Source organism: Palaemon carinicauda, unplaced genomic scaffold, assembly GCF_036898095.1.
Source record: "Palaemon carinicauda isolate YSFRI2023 unplaced genomic scaffold, ASM3689809v2 scaffold93, whole genome shotgun sequence".
Taxonomy (NCBI): Eukaryota; Metazoa; Arthropoda; class Malacostraca; order Decapoda; family Palaemonidae; genus Palaemon; species Palaemon carinicauda.
Window position 1 is genome coordinate 125,351 of NW_027172237.1, and position 25,343 is coordinate 150,693.

General features: G+C 45.7%; 1 protein-coding gene across 5 annotated transcripts in view; it reads right to left on the bottom strand.

Annotated features, from left to right (window-relative positions):
• LOC137637702 (E3 ubiquitin-protein ligase LRSAM1-like) overlaps positions 1-24,757 on the bottom strand; it is a 39,954-nt gene extending 15,197 nt beyond the window's left edge. The window contains exon 1 of one of the 5 annotated variants that reach the window (XM_068369853.1): positions 24,701-24,757. The gene's annotated coding sequence lies outside the window, so the exon portion shown is untranslated. Of the gene's footprint in view, positions 1-24,616 lie in introns of all 5 variants that reach the window. The other 4 variants (XM_068369854.1, XM_068369850.1, XM_068369851.1 and 1 more) reach the window with 4 other exon arrangements.
• Between the last annotated feature and the right edge of the window lie 586 nt (positions 24,758-25,343).

The following is a 25,343-nucleotide window of genomic DNA, read 5'->3' on the forward strand; positions in this document are numbered from 1 at the left end:
ATACGCAGTTACGAACTTACTTGTCCCCAGGCAGAGCTAAGACCTCCCCCTTGGAACATGCTTCGGGTCCTCAGGTCTCTGAAGGGCTTCCCCTATGAACCACTACGCCAGGCCTCCGATCGCCACCTCACGGGGAAGACGGTGTTCCTGCTCGCTCTGACTTCGGCCAAGAGAGTCAGCGAACTTCATGGTCTATCTGCTAATGTCTCCCACGCTAGATGGGGGGAAGTAATCCTCAACTACATCCCTGAGTTTGTAGCTAAGACTCAAAATCCGGGTGTGCCGGACTCCAGGTTCGGCCCATTTCGGATAGAGAATCTTCGTTCTGTAACCGAAGATCCAGACCAACTGTTACTATGTCCAGTAAGGAGTCTGAGGTGTTACTTAAGAAGAACAGCAAAAGCTCGCCCCCGTGTACGAGCACTTTTTGTCAGCACGGGGAAGGTCAAGAGGAGGGTCACGAGGAATACTATTTCCTCCTGGATAAGGAAAGTAATCGAATACGCTCTATATCCAGATCCTCTTCTGTCCAACCGACCCACAGCTCATGACGTCAGAGGCATCGTAATGTCTCTGGCGTTCAAGAAGAATTTTTCTGTGGCACAGGTATTGCAAGCGGGCGTGTGGAAGCGTCAGACGACCTTCACAGCCCATTACCTGGCCACCTATCGGCGATAGCCGCGAATTTTTAATTTCTGCCGTGCGCGCGACGAATCGACAGGGTAAAGCTATATATATATGTAACTACCAGGGAAGTTAGATATTTAAAAATGGTAATTTAAAGGATGAGTGGAAGTTGGTAAAAGAAAATTTTGTGGGGATTGCAAGCGATGTGTGTGGCAAGAGGATTGTTGGAGGCAGCATGAGGAAGGGCAGTGAATGGTCGAATGAAGGAGTAAAGATAAAAGTAGAAGAGAAAAAGAGGACATTTGAAGAATGGCTGCAGAGTAATAGTGTAGAGATGTATGAAAGATATAGAGAAAAAAGTGGAAGTAAAATGTAAGGTAGCTGAGGCAAGGAGGGCGGCTGACTGGAGGTGGGGTCAGGGTTTGGGTCGTTCATATGAAGAGAATAAGAAGTTTTGGAAAGAAGTGAAGAGAGTAAGGAAGGCTGGTTCGATGAAAGATGGAAATGGAAGGTTGTTAAAAGGAGAGGAGGCAAGGAAAAGGTGGCCAGAATATTTTTAAAGTTTACTGAATGTTGAGGATAATAGGGAGGCAGATATAATTGCTGTTGCAGGTGTTGAGGTACCAGTGATGGGAATGGAGAATGAGAGAGAGATTACAATAGAGGAAGTGAGGAGAGCACTAGATGAAACGAGAGTAGGAAAACCACCTGATATGGATGGTGTGAGGACCGAGATGTTAAAGGAAGGGGGTGTGACTGTACTTGAATGATTGGTAAGATGGTTTAATATGACAAATTCGTAGATAATTTGTAGTTTTCCTAACTATACAAACCTTAGCTATTTACATGGGGTAATTACTTCGGCATAGCTGAATGACGAGCCATAAAAGTTTTAACGAGGGTTTACTACCCCGCCGCTAGTTAGCGGGGGGTGGGGAGGGGTAGCTAGCTACCCACCCCCCACACACACCGGTGAAAGGCTCACTTTACTTATAGGTAGGACTTATCTTGGGGGACAGGGCTGGCGGGCACATATGTGTAAATAGCTAAGGTTTGTATAGTTAGGAAAAATACAAATTATCTACGAATTTGTCATTTGTTCCGTAACTGAAATACAAACCACGCTATTTACATGGGGTGACTTAACCCTTAGGAAGGGTGGTAAGTACCCTGCCATACTGGCTTTGGCTTGCCCGGGGACCCCGAACCCGAGTTCGTAGGAACTCAAGGGTAAGGGGTCCCTGCGCCTCGCTGGCAGTTGAGAGACTGCTGCGGCCTACGTAAGCTGTGTGTGAAGGTGAGAAGTGACTCGTCCTAGGAAGTTGACCTGGAGCTCTTCAGATGGAAATCTGGGCTAGGACTCTCCCAATACCACCTCGTCAGGGTATGGGGACATGACAGTATTACAACTTAATACTAGGAGCACAAGGAAGCATGGGCTACCTGCAGAGGTTAGAGGTCAGCTGTGCAAGGAACCCAGGATGCTGCTTTCTCCAAGGGAGGAGAGGATGAAGAAAAGAATAAGGGCCAGACAGACCTTTTCATTCACGCAGACTAAAACCGAGTAACAGTGCCCTCAACCTTCAGCTACATGTTCAATAAGGAGCTTGAGGTATTATACCGGCTGTTGTGCAGCCACCACAGGACCGATAGAAAACGTAACGAGTCTCCTGTGGGTCACGTCTTGCAGGTTGTGGGATGTAAATGTAGTTTGTCGTTTCCACACCCCAGACTGAAGAACCTGCGTCACAGAGAAGTTTCTCTTGAATGCCAGGGACGTAGCTACGCCCGACATCATGAGCTCTGAGTCAACGTGATGGAGGGTCTGGATTCAGTGCATGATCTATGACCTTGCAAATCCAAGCTGAGATTGTGCTCTTGGTGCCCCACCTCTTGGTCTTTCCTGTGCTGACGAAGAGTGCTGGCACATAAGGACGGGCTGTGGCTGTTCTCTCAAGGTACAGCCTCAAACTCCTCACTGGGCAGAGTAAGAGATGATCAGGGTCATCTGTTAGAGAATAAAGACTCGAAATCTGGAAGGAGTCGAATCGCGGATCCGCTACTCCCAGGTTCTGAATCTTAGCAATAAACTCAGGGACGAAGCTGAACATTACCTCTCCCCATCCCCTTGAATAGGCGATGTTGTATGAGAGACCATGAAGTTCACCAAATCGCTTGGCCGAAGCCAGAGCTAGCAGGAATACCTTCTTCCAAGTTAGATGGCGATCTGTTGCCTGGCGTAATGGGTCATAGGGAGGTCTCCTAAGAGACCTGAGAACTTGAACCACATTCCATCGGGGAGGTCTCACTTCCTACTGAGGACAGGTAAGTTCATAACTCCGTATGAGTAAGGAAAGTTCTAGCGATGAAGAAATGTCCATTCCGTTCAGTCTAAAGGCAAGGCTTAAGGCTTGAGCAATAGCCTTTTACTGCCAAGACTGACAGGCGCATTTCTTCCCGCAAATATACGAGGAACTCCGCTATTGCTGGAATAGTGACATTGACAGGAGAGATACCCCTTCCACGACACCAACCACAGAAGACCTTCCACTTTGCCTGGTAGACTGCTACTGATGACGTTCACAGGGGTCCAGGCATCCTAATTGCAACTTGTTGCAAAAATCCTCTCTGAGAGACGCGATGCTGGATAGTCTCCAGGCGGGAAGTTGTAGCGAAGCTACGGTTTTGTGGAATATGTTGGCATGCGGCTGTTTGAGTAGATCGCGTCTTGGAAGGAGTTCTCTTGAAGTCTTTGTCAGGAGTTGCAGAAGGTCCGGAAACCATTCCGCGTGATGCCATAGCGGACCTTTGAGGGTCATTGAAAGGTTGACCGATGTTCTGGCCTTGTTGAGTACCCTTCTCATCAGACAGTAAGGGGGAACAGCGTAAACGTCGATGTTGCCCCACTGCTGTTGGAATGCATCTTGCCAGAGAGCCTTGGGGTCTGGGACTGGGGAACAGTACAACGGGAGCCTGAAGTTCAGGGCCGTTGGGAAGAGGTCCACAAAGTCAGGACTTTGTTGGCTACTAAATGATCCAAAGACCACTCGGTACTCACTATGCTCTGCTCAAGTTATCGCTGAGCACATACCTCTTGCGGAATGAAGTGTGCCAATAGTGATATCGAGTGGATTTCGGCCCATCTCAGTATCTATTGCTAGATGGGATAGGGGCTGCAAAGAAGTACCTCCTTGCATCTTGATGTAAGCCACTACTCATCACTACCACTGAGTGGCCCGCCAGGAACTGTTGGAACTGTTGTAGGGCCAGAAAGACGAACTTCATCTCTAGGAGATTTATATGGAGGTATTCTTCTGACTCTGACCAGAGGCCTGAGGTTGTGTGGTGCAGCACGTGAGCCCCCCCACCCTTTTTTTTTTTTTGAAGCGTCTGAGAACAGCATCAAATCCAGGGGGAGTACGAGAACATCCACTCCCTTTCGTAGATTCTCATCTGCCACTCACCACTCGAGGTTCATCTATTCTCCTGATCCCATGGGAATCCGGATGTCCGGGAAATCGAGAGTCTGATTTCACCGGGACTTGATTCACCACTGGAGAAATCTCATCCTGAGGCAGCCGTTGGGAACTAGATGAGCCAGTGATGAAAGGTGACCGAGGAGAAGTAACCACGTCTGGGCTGGAAGTTCTTCTCGTCTGAGAAAGGGTCTTGCGACCTTCCTCAGCTTTGCTATTCTGTCGTCTGATGGCAAGGCTTTGTGGAGATTGGTGTCTATTATCATGCCTAGGTATACCAGTCTCTGCGTAGGAAGCAGGGAGGACTTCTTGAGATTTACCATGATCCCCCAGATCTTGGAAAAACCACAGAAGTTTGTCTCGATGTTGAAGATGGGCGACACCGAGTCTGCTAGGATTAGCCAGTCGTCCAGATAACAAAGGAGACGGATGACAATCCTGTGTGCCCAAGAGTGAGGCGCTGTGGAAACACCGAAGCACAGCACCTTGAACTGGTATTTCCTGTTGTCTAGGTTGAATCTCAAGTACTTCTTCGAAGACAGATGGGCTGTGATCTGGAAATACACGTCCTTTAGGTCCAGTGTGCACATGAAGTCCTGTGGTCTTACCCTTAGTCTGACCATGTCTGCAGTCCCCATTCTGAACGGAGTTTATTTGACAAACTAGCAGAGAGGTCGATGACTGGTCTCCAGCATCCAGACGCCTTTTTTACAAGAAAATGTCAACTGAAGAAGCCTGGGGACCCGTCGAGGACCTCCTGGAGAGCGCCCTTCTTCAACAGGGTCTGGACTTCTGCCCGAAGGGCCAGCCCCTTAGCTGATCCCATGGCAAAGGAGTCTATAGACACTGGATTCCTGGTCAGGGGAGGGAGAGATGTTATGAACAGGACGTGATATCCTAGACAAATCACAGAGATTTGTCCAGGGTTCAGCCCCGAGTGGCTTCCACCCGTCCGAGCAACTTTGTAGGCATGCCCCTACTGGTGGACAAGCAGGAGGAGTGCCTATCCTAGCGTTTGCGGCCTCGGCTGCTCCCTCTAGGATATTTTCCTCCCCTAGAGGACTTAGTGGCTGGGCTTCTTAGACACCGTGGTCTCCACTGTGTCTTGGTCGTCGTGGTCTTGGCTGGACAGAGCTGCTGAGGAGCTGGTGGTTTATAGGGCTTGGAAGTCAAAGCCCCTATGGAGGAGGAAGTCCTCATGGGACTTCCTCCATCTCTCAGCGGCATGTTCCACGTCCTTAGGCTCGAATGGATGGGCTCCCTCTAGAGAGGAATATCTGAGCCTAGCGATCTTGACATTAGGGACTTGTTGATGGAACTTCTCAGACACCGCATCCTGACGTTTCAGGATGGTATTCGCCCACAAGTTCGCAACCTGGTGGGCGAAAAACTCGATCGTGCGAGTGCCTGAGAGCAAGAAAGTCTCCATTGCTTTCCTGGTACGTACCTTGGACAAATCCTCAGTCCGTACTAGGATTCCCAAGGTCCCTAACCAGACATCACGCCATGAAGTAGCTTGCATGACGTACTTCGTGACCTCCTGGTTAAGGATTTTGGTTGCCGAGAAAGAGACCTGTCGATTGGAAAGTCTCTAGAGAGAGATTCCCTTGGTGAGCTCTTCCAAGGAGCAGTGGAGAGGAAGAGCTGGAAGAGGCTCCTCCAGAATCTCAAAATACCTCCTCTGTTGGACACAAGGAGGTGGGAGTAGCCTATTAGTAGACGGAACGACGGGAGGAGGCATATTCGGCGAGCTGTAGGGCAATCTTAGCCCTGGCACCCTTCAGCCCTAAAGACCTGGGCAGGGCTGCACTGGTCTTTGAAGGTTTCTGGGTGCCAAAGACACGGTCTAAGACAGTGTCCTTGCCCTCCCGTGGTGGTATCTCTGGGTAGGTAAACCCACTGAGAACCTTTATGAGAGTCAGAACGTGCCAGAATGCATGTTCTGACTTTTTGCTCTCATTCCAACGTTAAGACTTGCAGCGAAGTCTCCTTTTTCCATACCCGAGAACTCTTCCCGGGATGGGTTGCGGACAACCCTGGAGTGACTGGCTGTCTCTGAAGACTTGGTAGTCCTAGAAGAGGACTTTGGCAGAGTCTTGGATTCTTTGGACTCCTTCCAAGGAAGGAGGTAGGACTACAGCATCGAAAGCCGAGATGTCGTGTCCCTCCTGATTTCCATTGGTGGTGGGAAACTCTCCGTGTGAGGGGAGGCTTCCTCCGAAGGTGGAAGGGAGCAGGTCCTTTCCTCAAGCGACTCCCTTGGCAAAGGTGAGGTGGAGGAGTATCCCGAAGGAAACGCAGGAGGAGCTGGCCTTGATGGTCTAACCGGAGTCAGCTTTACTCTCTAGGAAGTGAATGCGTCTGAGACTCCTCTTTTCCTCTTCAGGGGGGAGGAAGAAGTTATGGTTCTTTGCTGAGGGTCTGCTGGAGCTAAAGGCTGCTCCAAAGAGCGGCCAGACAGAGCAGGATTGAAGGCCTGTACCACTGCTCTGACTATAGCACCGAACCATGGCTGTTGACTGACTGACACACTGTCAGACAGATCCCCTGAAGGGATAGGGACCGAAGATTCCCTATAAAGAGTCTATGCTGTAGGTGGGTCCACTTTAGAGGAAGCCAGTTTTGGGATCCTGAACCCTTCTGTAGAGGCCCGTTCCCCATTTCACGGTGGACGCGCTGAAAGGCGCTTGCGGGGATGGGAATGAGGCGATAGTGACCTGTCAATGTGCTGTTCCTGATTACTGCGCGAATGTGCATGCGAGCAACAACGCGCGGGCGAGCGTGGGAGAGTGCTGGCTTGCGGGCTAGTGTTGGCATCCAGGAGACGGCTGGTGTGTAGGAGAGAGTGGCGAGCAAGCGCAGGTGTGTAGGTGCGCAGGCGAGTGTTGGTGCGAGCGTATTGGCGAGATTTGGCGCGCAGGAGAGCGCTGGCATGTAGGAAAGAATTGGCGCGTAGGAGATCGTTGACGCGCAAGAGATCGCTGGTGTGCAGGTTATAGGTGTCGTATAGGAGAGCATTAGCGAGCAGGAGACTGAAGTTGCGCGTGCGCTGAAGTTCTAGTGAGCTCTGTTGCGCCGGTGATCGTTGGCGTGCTGGAGGGCGCTAAGGGCGAGCAGGTAAAGGCGCGTGCCAAAGCGTTGTAGAGCGCTAACGAGCTGGAGAGCGTGGGCGCTCTGTAAAGCGTGACAGAGCAGGCTAGCGGTGACGAGATATTGGTGAGCGCTGGTGCACTACAGGGAGCTGGCAAGCTGAAGAGCGTTGGTGCGCAACTGAACGCTTAAGGAGGGCCTCAGGAGGCTGTACAGTACTGGGAACAGGAACGGTGATGGTAGGTCGGCTGGCAGGTAGCACAGGAACAGGAATGTGCCCTTTGGAAAGACTAACATCCATCGATGGAGATCGCGATAGATCTACAGAAGGGTCTAGGACCGAAGTCCGAGGACTAGTAGCAACGTCGTCGGGAGAAGGTCCAGGAACGGGCGAAGCTCAAGGGCCAAGAGACGACTGAAGCGGAGACTCCTCTGCGGGGGACGGCTGCGATGACAAGGCTAAAGTGCAGAAGGGGTGCCTTTTCACCGATGGTGAAAGGCGACCTCTAAGGCGAAGTGGCGAGCTAGCTCTACGACGGAGACGCCCTCTATGGACCATTGGATCAGCAAGCTGACCATGAGCAGCAGCAGCCCTCCGAAGAGGAGTCTCTATGAGTGAACTCCCCAAAGGGGAAAAAAAAACTTGCAGGAGAGACAGATGTACAACCAAGTTTCTCCCTCGAAGGATGATCAGGACCGGAGGAAACTAAGTCGGCAGCAACAGCTGGAGAGTCTGGAGGGCAAGGTAGTCCTCAAAAACTACAGAAGACACCTCTGACACCAATACGTCGACGAGCACTAGAGGATCTACCTCCGAAGTCGATGACGACGGCTGCACACTTGCACCCCGGAGGATGAGCTGCAGCAAGGAGTCCTTGGAGGGCGGACCCGTATGCCCCAAGGACAACCTTACCTGTAACACATAACTCATAGACAAGGCCTCACCCAGGCTAGGGGAAGCAACACCATCTCTCGAGGACAGGGGTTGGCCGAAATTAAAAGGGTCTACGCTACTAATCGACGGTCTCTCCGAAGAAACCGAATGAGTAGGAGCTTCGGAGGAAGGTCGGGAGACGGAAGAAGAGGCCTTGGGTTTTTCCCCTTCAAAGGAGAAATATACCGCTTAGACTTCTTCTTCCGCTGTTGCCCAAACCTCTCCCACTGGGAGGCAGACCACTCCCGACACCACTAGACTGGTTGTTGACCTCTGCAGACAGGACAAAGGGTGTGGCGATCGGTCTCCACTGCCGACATATAGGTTCCGCAAGGCCGGCCATCGAGTCCATGGCAAGTGCACATGTTCGTAGAAGTCAACACATACACACACTAACACAAAGAAAAAAAAAAAATTAATGGCAGTCCAAATATAGTAACGGCGAAGGATGAGGAACGGCAACGACCGTACACCATCCGAGCCAAAAGCAAAGTGAGCTAAGTCACCGATGTGTGTGAGTGGGAGCGGTAGCAAGCTACCTCCACTACCCCCGCTAACTAGCGGTATGGGTAGTTAACCCTCGCTAAAAGTTAATGGCTCGTCATTTCAGCAACGCAGAAAGTAATACCCCTAAATAAATAGCGTAGGTTTGTATTCCACTTACGGAACAACTTTATTTTCTATGTAAGCAGAGGCTTGGTATGCTGATATGGAACAACAAACGGCAGCTAATTTCTAATGCTAAGTGAAAATTAGAAAATGTAAAAATTTATCTTAAGGGGGCAAAATTCAATTGCAAAAAATGTTATTTTGATAATAAAATAAATTTTTGAATATACTTACCCGGTGATTATATAGCTGCAACTCTGTTGCCCGACAGACAACTCTACGGTAAAAACTCGCCAGCGATCGCTACACAGGTTGCGGGTGTGCCCAACAGCGCCATCTGTCGTACAGATACCCAGTACTCAATGTAAACAAAGACTCAATTTTCTCCTCGTCCCACTGCGTCTCTATTGGGGAGGAAGGGAGGGTCCTTTAATTTATAATCACCGGGTAATTATATTCAAAAATTTATTTTATTATCAAAATAACATTTTTCAATATTTAACTTAGCCGGTGATTATATAGCTGATTCACACCCAGGGGGGTGGGTAGAGACCAGCAATATATGTTTACACTTTTATGAGCTAAGAGTTTTTATTTCATTTTAGAAGTTATCAAAATAACAAAAACAAAATAAATAGGTACCTGGTAAGGAAGTCGACTTGAACAATTTCTCTGCCTTTTAAGTACGTCTTCCTTACGGAGCCTCGCGATCCTCTTAGGATGCTGATCGACCCCTAGGATCTGAAGTATCAAGGGTTGCAACCCATACAACAGGACCTCATCAAAACCCCTAATCTAGGCGCTCTCAAGAAATGACTTTGACCACCCGCCAAAACAACCAGGATGCGAAAGGCTTCTTAGCCTTCCGGACAACCCAAAAAACAACAATAAAAACATTTCAAGAGAAAGATTAAAAGGGTATGGAATTAGGGAATTGTAGTGGTTGAGCCCTCACCCACTACTGCACTCGCTGCTACGAATGGTCCCAGTGTGTAGCAGTTCTTGTAAAGAGACTGGACATCTTTCAAGTAAAATGACGCGAACACTGACTTGCTTCTCCAATAGGTTGCGTCCATTATACTTTGCAGAGATATATTTTGCTTAAAGGCCACGGAAGTTGTTACAGCTCTAACTTCGTGCGTCTTCACCTTAAGCAAAGTTCGGTCTTCCTCACTCAGATGTGAATGAGCTTCTCCTATTAACAATCTGATAAAGTCTGACCAAGCATTCTTTGACAAAGGTAAGGATGGTTTCTTAACTGAACACCATAAAGCTTCAGATTGGCCTTGTAAAGGTTTAGTACGCTTTAAATAGAACTTAAGAGCTCCAACAGGGCATAAGACTCTTTCTAGTTCAATGCCTACGATCTCCGATAAGCTGGGGATATCGAAATATTTAGGCCAAGGCCGAGAAGGCAGCTCATTTTTGGCTAGAAAACCAAGTTGTAGCGAACAAGTGGCTTTTTCTGACGAAAATCCTATGTTCTTGCTGAAGGCATGAATCTCACTGACTCTTTTAGCCGAGGCTAAGCATACCAGGAAAAGAGTCTTAAGAGTGAGATCTTTCAGGGAGGCTGATTGTAACGGCTCCAACCTGTCTGATATGAAGAATCTTAGTACCACGTCTAAATTCCATCCAGGGGTAGCCAAACGACGCTCCTTGGTGGTCTCAAAAGACTTAAGGAGGTCTTGCAGATCTTTATGTTTGGAAAGATCTAAGCCTCTATGCCGGAAGACCGATGCCAACATGCTTCTGTAGCCCTTGATAGTGGGAGCTGAAAGGGATAGTCCTTTTCTCAGGTATAAGAGAAAAACAGCTATTTGAGCTACAGAGGTACTGGTCGAGGATACAGAAACTGACTTGCACCAGTCTCGGAAGACTTCCCACTTCGATTGGTAGACTCTAATGGAAGAAGCTCTCCTTGCTCTAGCAATCGCACTGGCTGCTTCCTTCGAAAAGCCTCTAGCTCTCGAGAGTCTTTCGATAGTCTGAAGGCAGTCAGACGAAGAGCGTGGAGGCTTTGGAGTACCTTCTTTACGTGTGGCTGACGTAGAAGGTCTACCCTTAGAGGAAGACTACTGGGAACGTCTAACCATCGAAGTATCTCGGTGAACCATTCTCTCGCGGGCCAGAGGGAAGCAACTAACGTCAACCTTGTCCCTTCGTGAGAGGCGAACTTCTGCAGTACCTTGTTGACAATCTTGAACGGTGGGAATGCGTAGAGATCCAGATGTGACCAATCTAGGAGGAAAGCATCTATATGTATTGCTGCTGGGTCCGGGACTGGAGAGCAATAGATTGGAAGCCTCTTGGTCAGCGAGGTTGCAAAGAGATCTATGGATGGTTTTACCCCAAGTGGCCCAAAGTCTCTTGCACACATCCTTGTGGAGGGTCCATTCGGTTGGAATTACTTGCCCTTTCCGACTGAGACAATCTGCTATGACGTTCAAGTCGCCTTGGATGAACCTCGTTACTAGGGAGATGTCTTGACCTTTTGACCAGATGAGCAGGTCCCTTGTGATCTCGTACAACGTCAGTGAGTGGGTACCTCCTTGTTTGGAGATGTACGCCAAGGCCGTGGTGATGTCCGAGTTAACTTCCACCACTTTGCCTCGAAGGAGAGACTTGAAGCTTTTCAAGGCCAGATGTACTGCCAACAGCTCCTTGCAGTTGATATGCATGCTCCTCTGACTCGAGTTCCACAGTCCTGAGCATTCCCGACCGTCTAGTGTCGCGCCCCAGCCCACGTCCGATGCGTCCGAGAAGAGAACGTGGTTGGGAGTCTGAACAGCCAGGGGAAGACCCTCTCTTAGGTTGATATTGTCTTTCCACCAAGTCAGACAAGACTTTATCTTTTCGGAAACCGGGATCGAGACCGCTTCTGGCGTCTTGTCCTTTTTCCAGTGAAAAGCTAGATGGTATTGAAGAGGACGGAGGTGTAGTCTTCCTAGTGACACAAATTGTTCCACGGATGACAGCGTCCCTACCAGACTCATCCACAGCCTGACTGAGCAGCGTTCCTTCTTCAGCATCTTCTGGATGGATAGCAGGGCTTGATCTATTCTGGGGGCTGATCGTCTTGTTGTTCAGCAACGTCCTCATCAGAGGGTTCCTCATCCGAAAACTGATGAGGAAACGGCAACGGAGTGGGCAACGTCTGGCTCGCTGAGTCCGGTCGCACTGGTGGATGCGTGACGGAGCCGGACGCAATATCATGGAACTGCTGCACAGTCTGTGAACTGTCAACAACCATGGGTGCGCGAGGAAGCACAGCGTCAACCCGAGACTGTCTAGACCGTCTGGGTTTGCAGTCAACACCCTACCGGGTTGCTGAGGTTGACGCACTGCGTCAAAACAAGTCACCTCTGCTGGTTGTTGAACGTCCTGAACGTCAACAACCACCTCCGAGCGTCGCTTAACGTCAACGTGCGGCTGGCAACCCACGCTGGGTCGCATCGGTGGAGGAACCACCTCAACTGGCAGACGCGAGTAGGTTACCTCAGCGTCAACAGGACGCACAACCGACCGGTTGGAAGGTTGTTGGCCAGAAGGTTCGGTAGCAACCTTCTCCGCATTAAAGTCCTCTATCAAGGACGCAAGCTTGGACTGCATGTCTTGCAGCAAAGCCCATTTAGGGTCTACGGGAGCAGGTGTGGCAACAGACGGAGTTAGCGACTGAGGCGGTACCGTTTACCATCCCTGAAAGCCTTGTTATGCGTGACATAATTGTACAGCAAAACTTCAAAGGCTCGAAAACAGCTGTGAAGTTGACCTGTAAACAACTTGGAGCGTCTCCTGGCCAGGCGCCAGGGAGAGTCTACGAGAATTGAGAAGTCTATCTGGGCAGAGGCATGAACTCCCAAGCCGAGAACTTCTCTCGTGTCATATCAGACTCTCGCTCTATAAACCAGTTAAAAGAAGGGAAAGCAAAGGCTGTATCCCCCAAACTCCTCCTGGTGAAAAACCAGTCGCCTAGCCAACGTAAAGCTCTCTAGGAGAGCGAGAGAGCACTAGCTTAAAAACAACGGCTTCGAAGTAGCTAGGCCTAGTGTAAGCTCTGACGTTTAGGCGAACGAGGAGCAGCAGTTACAAAAAGATCCGGACAAAGATCCTTAAAAAAAATCATCATGATTTAATTAAAGTCCATAGGGGGCTAAGCAGCTTTAGGCTCCTCTCCATCTGACAGAGTCCTCAAGGGAATATCAGTAGGAGGGGGAACAGCAACTTCCTCATCTTCAGGAACCTTGTCCGATAAAAGCTGAGTCTCAAGCAAGGGAGAGACCTACCGTGGTGGCAATGCTTTACAAGCAGAGTCCACACTCACTGGTGCATTAGTAGCGGACCAGAACGCAACGTCATGTAACTGCTTGACAGTCTGTGAACTGTCAACCACAACAGGTGCGTGAGGACGCACAGCGTCCACTCGAGACTGCTTTGACTGCCTAGACTGAGCAGTCAAAACAACTCTAGAATGCGGAGGTTGACGCACAGCGTCAAAACAAGTCAACTCTGATTGTTAGTGAACGTCTTGAACGTCAACAGGAGCATCAGCAAGTGGCCTAACGTCCAAATGCGGCTGAAAAACCACACGAGACCGCATCGAGTGTGGTTCTAAACAACCTGACTGACGTGACTAAGCTACGCCAACGTCAACAGTAAGCACAAAGGAACGTTAGGTTGGCTGAAAGCCAGGATATCGATGAGATAAACGGCTAGACTCAACGGATTAATCGGCAGAATAGTCTTCCATAAGGGAGGCAAGCATATACTGCATGTATTGCCATACAACCCATTAAGGATCAACGGAAATGGTTGTGGTAAGAGACGAGGGTAACGTCTGTGACCGCAACACTTTGCCTACAAAAAAAGACTCTCGGAGTCTGTGTTACGCTTTTGTTAGGCGGCGAGCAGTTATCCGATGACTGCATAGGGTCAGAGCTGTCCTAATGGTTGTAACCAGGACGCTGGACCTGTCCTGAAAGGACTGACTTTCGCTTAAGGGCTTCGAAACCTTGTGACAGGTTTCTTATGCGAAAAGCCTTCGGATGACGAGGAGAAACAACGTCTCTCTCGTCTTATGGTAGGGGAGATCTTGGTAAGATACACCTGATACCATAGAGGGAAAACGTCTGTTCGTTGGTCAAGGCCTCTCGAACCCATAAGTCGTTCGACATTACTTCTCCCCTGGGCTTGGGAGCATGTAAGAGGTCCCGGACTAGGTGAACGACAGGCACGAACAGACGAACCCTCGGACGCAACACTGTAACACTTTGCGCATATCACTTTATCACTTCGATTTTCTGTTTTGCACTTATTTCACTGAAATCGAAACTTTTACTGATTTCTACCTGAAACACGCAATTCTACCCTTCATTAAAAGGTAGTAATTGCGAAATCAGTCGTATAATGCAAGCTCATTAATACCAGCAAAAAACAGAAAACATATTTTAAGATAAAAAAATCAGTGGCTGGGAAAGAGACTAAACACTAGTTCATATAACTACGTTTTCAATCTCTCACCGCACATAGCCTGGGGACGAGAATAAAAAACTAAAACGTTTTATCCTTCCTCCCCGTACAGCGACTAGGGACTAGAGTAACTCGAGAACAACGTTACCCGCTTGAACGGAACGTTTTCTCTCCTCTCTCTCTCTCTCTTTCTCTCTTGATTTCGCACCTAAGAGAAGAGCCCAATTATATTTCGTCAAAAAAACACGTTATTTGACTAAAGGAAAAAACTGAAAGGTTTTTCAAATAAAAAGTTCCTTTAAAATAGAATTTAAAACATTTAAGCTAAGAAAGAATGAACAAAACGTCAGAATCGATTTACTCTTACTGCAAAGTGAAACCGTGATACACTCTCTCTCTCTATTAAACGTTATTTCATCTTTGAAAACAGTACGAAGACTATCAAAGAAAATCTTTCATAAAATATTACATTTAAAAAGTTTTAAATCCTTAGCTCTTTAAAAGCTAATTACGATATAAAGGGCTCAACGTTGATTAACTTCGGTTTCCAAGTTAGGACCGCCTACTCTCAGGAAAGGTCTATATAAACAAAACATTAAAATTATTTTTATATGTTTATAATAAATGGAAAGTTAATCGAAGAGGCCTAATAAAGGCGGAGAGATATAAAATATATAGAGGAAAATCTATAACGTGATATAATTACTAAAAGCCTAAACACACTTCCGTCTAAGGGAAGGGTCGGCCATTTAAAAGTGAAAGAAAGTCCATACTCTCTTTGTCACCATAATTAAATCTATCCAAAACGAGTTCAAGATTTAAGATGAAGATAAAACACCTGCATAGCGAAAGCTCAAAACTAGAATAAAGTACTTCACCAATTAGTTGTGAAAAAACTCCAGTTTAGCAACAGCGAGTAAGTACGTCTTGTCGATAGCTCGACAGAGAGAAAATTGAGTCTTTGTTTACATTGAGTACTGGGTATCTGTACGACAGATGGCGCTGTTGGGCACACCCGCAACCTGTGTAGCGATCGCTGGCGAGTTTTTACCGTAGAGTTGTCTGTCGGGCAACAGAGTTGCAGCTATATAATCACCGGCTAAGTTAAATATTGAAAAATATACATATGAGAATCTGTTTTAGAAAGAATAGCGCAGAGAAGATATGAAAACGAGCATTGTTGTATGTACAAGTGGTCTTAGTGTTGATATTTACTAAAACTAGGGTTACTCATCTAAAATGCAAAGAAGCACTGTATGATTTGTAGAAATTTATCCAAGGTTATGTTTGGGTGATTAAGTTCAAACACTGCCCTATGTTGGGTTAAGGGAGACTGTTTAGGAGGCCGTATCCAGAAAAAGGAGTAAGGTTTAGTGGGTAGCACAATTAACCCTTTTACCCCCGGGGTATTTGGAAATTTGCAACCCTTAACCCCCAGGGGGTTATTTTTTCCCAAGCACATTTTGCAGTATTTTTTTTTTAAATTGCTCTAACAGCCTTAATTTTTTTCATAGAGAGGTCAAGTTGGTCTCATTCTCTTGTAAAATGCCTGAATTTTCTCAATAAATTATAAAAAATATGAAAAAATAAATTTTTATAGCATTTTTTTGCAAGGACGTACCAGTACGTCCATGGGGGTAAAGGGATGGCTTTTGTGAAACGTACCAGTACGTCCTTTGGGGGTAAAAGGGTTTAAAAGTGGTATAAAGAACTAATTAACCGAAAACCATCAAAAAGTGGTATAAAGAACTAATTAACCAAAAACCATCAAAAAGTGGTATAAAAAACTAATTAACCGAAATCCATTAAAAATTGGTATAAAAAAAAACAATCAGCCAAAAGCCATTAAAAATGGGTCTCAAGGCCTAATTAGCAAAAAGCCATTAAAAATTGATATAAAGAACTAATTAACTAAAATTCATTAAAAAGTAGTATAAAGATCTAATTAGCCAAAAGCCATCAAGAAAGGATATAAATGAACTAATTAACCAAAAATTATATTTTCATAAGATAAATTTTTTAACATACTTACCCGCTGGTTATATAAAAATAGCTTTAGTCTCCGACGTCCGGCAGAAATTCAAAACTCGCGGCAATCGCAGATAGAGTAGCCAGGTGTACACCAGCGCCCTTACGCGAGCTACACAGAACCACTCCATACTTCTCCAGATCTTCCATGCCCATAGGTCTCTAGAGGGGAGGGTGGGAGGGAATAAAGTTTATTCAACCGGCGAGTAAGTTTGTTCAAAAATTTATTCTATTATGAAAATATAATTTTTAAACACTAAACTTACCCGCTGGTTATATAAAAATAGCTGATTGACACCCTTGGTGCAGGGTTAGAGACTGCTACATTGTTGGAATATTACTTAAGAGTTAATTAAAACAAGCTTAAGGGTTTGTACCTGATAAGGAAGCTGACTTCAATGATTCTCTGCCTCATTATGTCCGCTTTTCTTATGAGATCCAGCAATCCACCCAGGGGGCTGAAGACCTCTAGGAGCTGTCAAACCGGTAAATAACCTCTATGCTGACAGGACCTCAACTAATACCCTTGTTCCAGGCACTCTCAAGGAACAAAATGACCACCTGACTAAATCAAAGATTGCTGAAGACTGTCGACCAATCTCCACAAACAACCGTAATGGTAGATCCTTCACCCACTACTGCACTCGCTGCTACGAATGGTCCCGAAGTGTAGCAGTCCTCGTAAAGAGTCTGGACACGTTTCAAGTAATGTGAGGTGAACACAGATTTACTCCTCCAAAAGGTTGTGTCCATGATGCTTTGCAGAGAACGATTTTGTTTAAAAGCTACAGAAGTTGCCATAGCTCTAACTTCATGAGCTTTCACTTTCAGCAGCTTGAGGTCTGCCTCACCGCAGTGTGAGTGAGCCTCTCTAATTAAAAGTCTTATAAGAAATGAAAGAGCGTTTTTAGACATAGGTAACGAAATTTTCCTGACTGCGCACCAAAGAGCTTCTGAATTGCCTCTTAAATCTTTTGTTCTGTCCAGATAGAACTTAAGTGCTCTAACAGGGCGCAGGACTTTCTCCAACTCTTCACCAACCACATCAGAGAGGTTAGAAATCTCAGAAGATTTAGGCCATGGATGAGAAGGATGTTTGTTCTTGGCCAGGGATCCTAGCTGTAAGGAGCATATGGCTTTTCTGTCTCTAAAGCCAATATTCTTGTTAAAGGCGTGAACTTCACTGACTCTCTTAGCTGTTGCCAGACTTACTAAGAAAAGAGTCTTCAAAGTCAGATCTTTAAGAGAAGCCGAGTGTAAAGGCTCAAATCTGTCACTCATGAGGAACTTTAGAACAACATCTAAATTCCAGGCTGGTGAATCCTGTTGATGCTTCTTAGAAGTCTCAAATGATCTGAGAAGATCTTGAAGGTCTTTATTATTTGTATGGTCTAAATTCCTGTGTCTGAGGACGGTTGCCAACATACTCCTGTACCCCTTGATGGTCGAGGAGGAAAAGTTGTGTTTTCTTCTAAGGTCTATGAAGAAATCGGCAATTTGTATTTCAGAGGTATTGGATGAAGAAACTGAGTTAGCTCTACACCATTCTCTAAAAACCTCCCACTTGGACTGATAAACCTTGATGGTAGAAGTCCTCCTTGCTCTAGCGATAGCCCTAGCTGCCTCCTTTGAAAATCCTCTAGCTCTTGCGAGTTTTTCAATAGTCTGAAGGCAGTTAGACGTAGAGCTTGGGGGTTTAGATGGTGTCTTGCCAAGTGAGGTTGTTTGAGAAGATCTATTCTCAATGGGAGGCTTCTTGGAATGTCCACCATCCATTCCAGTACCTCTGTGAACCACCCTCTTGACAGCCAAAAGGGAGCCACTAGAGTCAACCTGGTTCCCTCGTGAGACGCAAACTTTTGTAACACCATGTACAGCACTTTGAATGGTGGGAACGCGTACACATCCAGGTGAGACCAATCCATCAGGAAAGCGTCTATGTGTGTCGCTTCGGGATCCGGAACTGGAGAGCAGTAAGTTTCCAGCCTTTTCGTTTTTGAGGTCGCGAATAGGTCTATGGATGGACGACCTCAAATCCGCCAAAGTTTCTCGCATACTTCCAGATGCAAAGTCCACTCTGTGGGCAGAACTTGATCCCTCCTGCTGAGGCTGTCTTCCATAATGTTCTTTTCTCCCTGTATGAATCTTTCTTTCGCCCAAACAAGAAGAGTCCTTGCTGTCTCGTAAAGTGACCTCGAGTGAGTCCCTCCTTGTTTGGCTATGTATGCCAATGCCGTGGGGGTGTCGGCATTGACTTACACTATTTTGTTTAACACTAACCCTTTGAAACTCTTGAGGGCCAACATGACTGCCAACAGCTCCTTCTGATTGATGTGGAGGCTCTCCTGCTCCTTTGACCACAGGCCTGAGATCTCTGACTTCCCAGTGTTGCTCCCCATCCCAAGTCCGAGGCGTCGGAAAACAACACGAGGTCTGGGCTCCTTTGTTCCAAGGAGAGACCTTCCTGAAGCTTGTCTAGGTCGTTCCACCACTGGAGGCACTTTCTTATCGGTTCCGTGAGAGGAATGCTTTCTGTCTTGAGGCTCTCCTCTTTGTTCCAATGGGAATTGAGATGGAATTGAAGATGCCGGAGGTTTAGTCTTCCCAAGGAAACAAACTGTTCTAGGGAGGAGAGGGTTCCCAGTAGACTCATCCACTCTCTTACCGAACAAACGTTTTTCTTTAGAAAAGCACAAAGCTTTAGGAGGGCTTGCTGTATCCTTGAGGGTGACGGAAAAGCCTGAAAAGCTAGACTCCGAATCTCCATCCCTAAATAGAGAATCTTTTGGGATGGAATCAATTGGGACTTCTTTGAGTTTACAAGAAGACCCAGCTCTTCTGACAGACTCAAAGTCAGACGCAGATCCTCCAGACAGCGATTGAAGGAGGGAGCTCTGAGAAGCTAATCATCCAGATACAAGGAGGCTCTGATGCCTCTTGAGTGAAGCATACTCGCTACATTCAACATGATCTTCGTGAAGACTAGAGGGGCAGTGCTGAGGCCGAAACACAGGGCCCGAAACTGGAAGACCTCCTTCCTCTACATGAACCTCAAGTAACGCTTGAAACTTGGATGGATCGGGACATGAAAGTAAGCGTCCTGGAGGTCTAATGAGACCATCCAGTCGCCTCTTCTTACTGCTGCAAGCACAGTCTTTGGAGTCTCCATAGAGAACTTTGTCTTCTGAACGTAGTCGTTGAGGGTACTTACATCCAGGACTGGTCTCCATCCCCCCAAGTTCTTGGGAACCAGGAATAAGCAGTTGTAGAACCTTGGTGATTTCAAGTTTCGCACCCTCTCTATTGCCTTCTTTTATAGTAAGAGAGACATTTGGAGGTGCATAGCCTGCCTCTTCGAATCCTCCTTGTATTTGGGAGAGAGGTCTATAGGGTCTAAAACTAACGGAGGTTTCATAACGAACGGGATCTTGTACCCCTCCTTTAAAACACGAACGGACCAAGGGTCTGCTCCCCTTCTCTCCCAGGCTCGCCAGAAGTTGTTCAATCTGGCCCCCACTGCTGTCTGAAGGCGAAAGTAGTCAAGACTCTGCTTCGCCCAGACCTGGAACCTCTCCTTCTAGTCCTACGTCCATCGGGTTAGAAGCTACCCCTACTGATGGACTTTCCACAAAATGGCTCAGAAACTTGAAGAAAAGAAGTATCTTCCTTCGGTCTACAGCTGGTGAAGGAAGTTGGAAGAACCTTCCTTGCCGTCTTGGAGTTGACTTCTGGGTCAAGGCAGCTGCAACCCCTCTTACTGACTCCTGAGGAAACAGGGAAGGAGAAAGAGGTGCAAACAGTAATTCCGACCTCTGGAACGGAGTGACTCCCATAGAAAGAAAAGAGCACATTGTTGCTCTCTTCTTAATGACCCCAGCTGTGAACAGGGCTGCTAACTCATTAGAGCCATCTCTCACCGCTTTATCCATACACGACATAATATGTATAAAGGATCTTTCAGTGCAGAAACTTTCTTCCCCAAGGCTCCCAAAGTCCAATTGAGAAAGTTGAACACTTCGAATGCTTTGTAGATACATTTGAGATGATCAAACTTAGACATTGACCATAAAATCTTAGTCCTTCTCATGGCCAAACGACGAGGAGAGTCTACCAGGCTTGAGAAGTCGCCCTGGGCAGATGCAGGAACTCCCAAGCCGAGAACTTCCCCTGTCTTGTACCATACACTAGACCTGAACACTAATCTGGCTGGGGGAAAAGCGAAGGCTGACTTGCCTAGGTCATTTTTGGACTGCATCCAATTACCCATCAACCTTAATGCTCTCTTCGAAGAACGAGAGAGTACCATCTTCGTGAACAACGATTCTTTCGCTGCTTTCCCTAAGGTAAACTCCAAAGGGGATAAATGCAGGGCCACGGGAACAAAGCGGTCTGGAAAAACTTCTGTAAAGACTTTCATAATCTTTTTAAGATTGACAGGGTGGCGAGGTGTCTTCGGCTCTTCTCCCTCAGAGAAATCATCCAAAAGTTCATCCGGGGAAAAGTGATCATCAGGTTCTTCCTCCGCAATAACTCTAACAGTCATAGCAGTATCTTGCAGAACAGGAGGAGACTCCTTACGAGTCCGACCACTGTCCAACATAGAGGCGGGGTCACCGCGTGCAGCATCACCATGAACCAAAGCTCGACGTTCAGAAGGCTGTCGCTCGCGAACATGAGAATCTACGGTGCGTGCAATCTGGACGCTCGGAATTGGCTGATGTCCTCATGACGTTCGCTACTCTTGCGCTCGACGTCACGTCCGACTGCATGTTGAACAACATCTGACTGACGTTGGGCGACATGCTTTGCTTGACGTTCGACGTCACGTGCCTGGCACTCGACGCCGTCTAGCATGACGCTCGGTGTCACGCTTAGCTGCCTGGCGATCGTTGCCGCACTTGGAAGGATGACGCTCGGCGTCACGCTTGGTAGCCTGACGTTTAGTATCAAGAGAATCAGGAACCCAAAGAGACACAGACATCTTATCACGTTGTTCATAATCGTGTATAACTGCTTGTCGCTTAAGCGGTTGAGCGTCATCACGCGGGACAAGACTAGACGCCCTCCGACGCTTAGAGTCAAGAAGAGAAGAATCCCTGCGAGCGGAATCTCGGACAACCACACTCTTGCTGACACTCGGCTGATAAGAGTGCATAAGGGACGAGAGCTGCTGTTGCATGCCTTGCAGCATAGTCCAATTAGGATCAACGTGCGGTGACACAGGTGAAGAAACTTCAACCGCAAACTCGTCTTCATCATCACTTTAGTTTTCAGAAGACGGAAACCAGTCTGACGGAAGCGGTGGTGCATGAACCGTAATACCAGACTGAGGAACAAGATACGCATCAGGCTGAAATAGACCTTTGTCAGCCTCTGACATCCTATCAGGACGTTTAGCAGGGGAACCTTTGACGGACGAAGGGAATCGCTCTGGACTGTCCCAATAGCTACAGCCAGGCTCTTGCGGCGAAGCGTCGCGACGCTGGACTACCGCATCCGCTTTCCTCTTAAGCCGTCTGGAGGCTTGACGCCAGCCCTTGTCGTGCATAGCGTCATCCGAAGATGAAGATAAGATAACAAACTAACCTCACCTTTCCCATGGTGAGGGCGAGCGTCCCGTGATGCGACAACAGGTACGCTCGAGGGGACGTCTGTCCGAGCGGTAACGCCTCTCGTTCCCTTTCGCCGATCGACATTCCTTCTCCCAGGGGTTGGGGAGCTTGGAAGAGGTCTAAGGCTAGGTGAATGACAGGCTCGAGCAGACGCACCCTCCACAGCACTGAACAAATTAATCACACTTTTTGCACTATCACTTTTTAACTGGTTCACGTTGGACATGAGCTGATACCTGTCCGCGGCAAGCGATTCCACCCTTACTCTGAGGGCTTGAATCGCGGTCATCATATCTTTAAGTGTAGGCTCAGACGATACAGTAGTGGGATCTGGTACTACCACTACAAGGGAAGGATTAGGTTCAATGACATGGGAATTGGATAATTCTCTAGAACGAGAAGAACTACGCCTAACTCTTTGTCTCTCTCTAATTTACGAGAGTAGCGCTCAAAAGCCAGCCACTCACTCTCAGACAATGAAATACATTCTTCACATCGATCTCCAAACTCACAAATTTTACCCCTACATTTAGTACAAATTGAGTGGGGCTCTACAGTGGCTTTAGGAAGCCGGGTCTTATACCCTTTCACACACTTTCTATAAGAGGGAGAGGAGTCGGCCAAATAGAAAAGTGAAAAGAGATAAAAAACAAGCAAGGGTCAAAATAACAAATAATCCAAATCAAAAAGGTTTCAAGAGAATCCGAAAGCAAAATCCAACAAGCGAAAGCCAATAACCAAAAATTGTACATCACCAAAGATAACTATCCAAAATCCAAGGTAGTTAGCGAGTGAATTCCGACAATGTTGCCAGCAATGGCGGCAGAGAAGATCTGGAGAAGTATGGAGTAGTTCTGTGTATCTCGCGTGAGGGCGCTGGTGTACACCTGACTACTCTATCTGCGATTGCCGCGAGTTTTGAATTTCTGCCGGACGTCAGAGACTAAAGCTATTTTTATATAACCAGCGGGTATGTTTAATGTTTAAAAACCACTTGTAATATGTTACGTTAAATTTGTGTACTGTATATTGTATTGAAAAATTGTTGAAAATGGCTTATTTTTTCATGTATGTTAATGTAAAATAAAAATTTAGGGATTTTTTTTATATATGTTAATGTAATTGTGAGTCAAAATAACATTGTGTTCTGGAAGGGGAGTTCTCGATACTTCTCACAACTACTGTACTTCGGCCACCTGACAAATGTGAGTTCAACAGGATGATTCGAGTGTGGGTTCCTACGTGATGTTAGTCTTAAACGCTCCGGAATTCTCCATAGAAAACGATTCCATATATAAAAGGACAGAGAGAGAGAGAGAGAGAGAGAGAGAGAGAGAGTGAGTGAGAGAGAGAGAGAGAGAGAGAGAGAGAGAGACTGAACACCGCTCACGTGTGGAGACATTCTTCAGCTACACCCTCTGTGACTCGGAAAGTTAAGTGACTACGCACAACGATAGAGTATCTTGAAAAAGATAAAGAAGTTCAAGTCATTCATATCTTCATATCAGAAACTCTGATACTCCATGTCAACCTTGTATATAGGCAACGTCGGTCTGCCTCTCGCAGCATAGAAGTCTGGAAAGTCAACTCGTCCTACCTCGTAACAACTTAGTATATTTACTCATTAGTTTTAGTGTGTCGTGAGTATTCTGTGAATCTTGTGTAATGCTGTCAATATTAATGTTAAAACTTGAATATAGTTTTATTTTCTATTTGCCTGTCTATCATTTTCATTTGCTGTTAATGTTTTGCTATTATTTCATAAACTTTTTGAGTAGATTTACATTGTAAGATAATTGAATGTAATACCATTAAAAAGTGGTATAAAGAACTAATTAACCAAAAAAAAAAATATAAAAAAGTGGTATAAAGAAATAATTAACCAAAAAATAAACAAATATCAAAAAGTGGTATAAAGAACTAATTAACCAAAAATCCTTAAAAAGTGATACAAAAACCTAATTCATGAAAAGCCATTATAAAAAGTGATATAAAAAAATAGTTAACCAAGCCACTAAAAATGTTATAATAATTAAGGGTAAAATGATAGAAATGGTATTATATAATTTCCAGTGCCTTAACCAATACTAAACCATTCTAAAAACAAACAATGCATATGAAATTTGTGTAGGATATTAACTAAAAGGCTAACCTAATATATAATATTCCATTTTTTTTTTCATGAAAATGTTAGAATTATTAGTGAAATGATGAAAGTGCTTTTGGCAATTAATTAAATTCTTATCAGACTAAATTCCACATAATTTTACTCAATACTATTCTTTAAATGGATGTCGTTTAATAGTCTCCAGTGGTATAAAAGTATTGGGCATTTAGTCCATAAATTAGCCAAATTGCATTATTTACTAGTAGTTAAAAACACGTTTACTATAAATGTTCATTGTTCACATTAATATATTTCTCCTTCTGGTATGGCATTTACCAATAATGTACAACCAGATCAAAAGTCTTACTTCAGTCTACACAGTATTACAGAAAACGTGTTTTGTATATATCATTTGAAGAACATGAATGAACAAAGTTACACTATCACACATGAACTCAAGACTTATTTTTCGTAGAACATTTTCTTGAGAACTACCCTGGCATCTTCACAGAAACAACCCTAAGCCAGGTTAGTTCTATTAGGGTACGACTCGGCAGTGTCGTAACATTAGGAAATATTTTTTTTCCAATTCCTTATGAATAACACATTTTCAGAAATCCAGTCAGAAAATAATCACAGAATTAGTTTCAATGGGGAAAAATACTTTCTATTTATAGCGTGTTAGTATATCAATACCAAAAAAGGGGGTCGGCGCACCCTTCCACATATTTCTCAGCTCCCTACCTACACTAGTAAAGTAAACGCTCGCTCTGGGGCACACACGAAAATGCTCGCTCAGGGGCACACGAAAATCAAAACATAAGCACATGTTACCAGCGACCTCTGTGTGACTCGGGTACATTCAATAATAAATCATGAAAGATCATTAGATTTAACAGGCAAATAGTTAAATTTGCATGATTTTAATTTGCGCTTCAACGTCAAAATAGTAAAATAAGGTCCAAATGAGTACTTCTTTTGATTAACATGATTACATAAGCACCATATGGCAACGGTTAAAAACGTCACACGACCAGGCGCACTGAGCTCTTCTTGTAGGAATCAATAGTATTCGGCGGAATGTTTGAACTCGAATCTTTTTATCTCCCTTAGAAAATAGAGAAAATGTCTGGCTATATATATATATATATATATATATATATATATATATATATATATATATATATATATATATATATATATATATATACATACATATACATTATATATATATATATATATATATATATATATATATATATATATATATATATATATATATATATATATATATATATATATATATATATATATATATATATAGAGAGAGAGAGAGAGAGAGAGAGAGAGAGAGAGAGAGAGAGAGAGAGAGAGAGAGAGAGAGAGAGAGA